The 1329-nt window shown below is 37.7% G+C and overlaps 1 pseudogene; it reads left to right on the forward strand.

Moving 5' to 3' along the window:
• The first annotated feature begins 329 nt into the window (after positions 1-329).
• LOC122356765 lies at positions 330-1329 on the forward strand (annotated as a pseudogene).

Consider the following 1329-nt stretch of genomic DNA (forward strand, 5'->3'; position numbering starts at 1 on the left):
ATGAGGGGATGTCTTTAGCACGCTGGCGCTGTTCTCACTTCTAACACCAGCTGGCAATGTCTGTACAGTATGAGGTAATCATTGGAAAAATATAAAAGTAAATAGGCATTAATGGATTCACTAATCCACTATTCAGTACAGATCAAATTAAGCAGGTCTATGAATATTCAGTGGGTGGGTTTGAGAGTTGAATAATGAAACCTTGTATTAAATGGGCTGGTCGCTGTGCTTTTCATTCGTATAAAGCTAGGTCATGTCAGTGACAAGGATCAGGGACCTAACTGACAAGCATCTTCACACAGAGTCTACTCTTTCAATATCCATCCATCATGGAAGTGTCTGATTGGGAAGTGACAAATGTGGACAATCAAACAGTCCGATACTGCTTTCCAGGCAACAATTTGTCTTGTACCAAAAGTATCAGACCAGAAGCGAAGTACATTGTTGTGTACATTTTCATTTCTGTAATATCAGTGTTCACTGTGTTTCTGAACTTGTTGGTGATTGTCTCCATCTCACACTTCAAGCAGCTCCACACTCCGACCAATGTGCTGATCCTCTCTCTGGCCGTGGCTGATCTGATCGCAGGACTGATTCTCATGCCAGTGCAGGAATGAAACTCATTGAGCCATGCTGGTACTTTGGAGAAATATTCTGTTCAATATTTCCTCTTATTCTCTATGTGGTTGTTACAGCATCTCTTGGAAATTTGGTTATAATATCCGTGGATCGATACATTGCTGTGAATGACCCTTTGCGATATCCACTGAAGGTCAATACTAATAGAGTTGTTATTTCCATTGTAGTAAACTGGTTATTCTCTTTCTTTATTCATTTTATCTATTGTATGAGTTTTTAATCAATCCAGAAAGAACCCACTCATGTATTGGAGAATGTGTACTTTCTGTCAAGTTGGAATATCTAATATTAGATTCCTTTGTTTGTTTAGTGGCACCTTGTTCAGTAATTGTTTCTTTATATGTGAAAATCTGTTTTGTAGCAAATTATCAAGCTAAGCATTTAAACTCGGTTACAGACAAAAAGGCTAAATCAGAAAAGAAGGCTGCAAGAACCTTAGGGATTGTAGTCCTGGTTTATCTTCTTTGCTGGATGCCATACTATTTAGTTACTCTTTCCCTTGGGCATGATGAAAATGATGCTCTTATAATTAACGTAATGTATTGGATTTTATGCTTGAATTCCTGCATGAATCCACTTATCTATGCAATGTTTTATCGATGGTTTAGGCTATCAGCAAAATACATTTTGACACTGAAAATATTTGAACCTTCATCACAGTACTTCAATCTGTTCCCAGAAGAGAAATGA

This window comes from Puntigrus tetrazona, chromosome 13, assembly GCF_018831695.1.
Source record: "Puntigrus tetrazona isolate hp1 chromosome 13, ASM1883169v1, whole genome shotgun sequence".
Classification (NCBI taxonomy): Eukaryota; Metazoa; Chordata; class Actinopteri; order Cypriniformes; family Cyprinidae; genus Puntigrus; species Puntigrus tetrazona.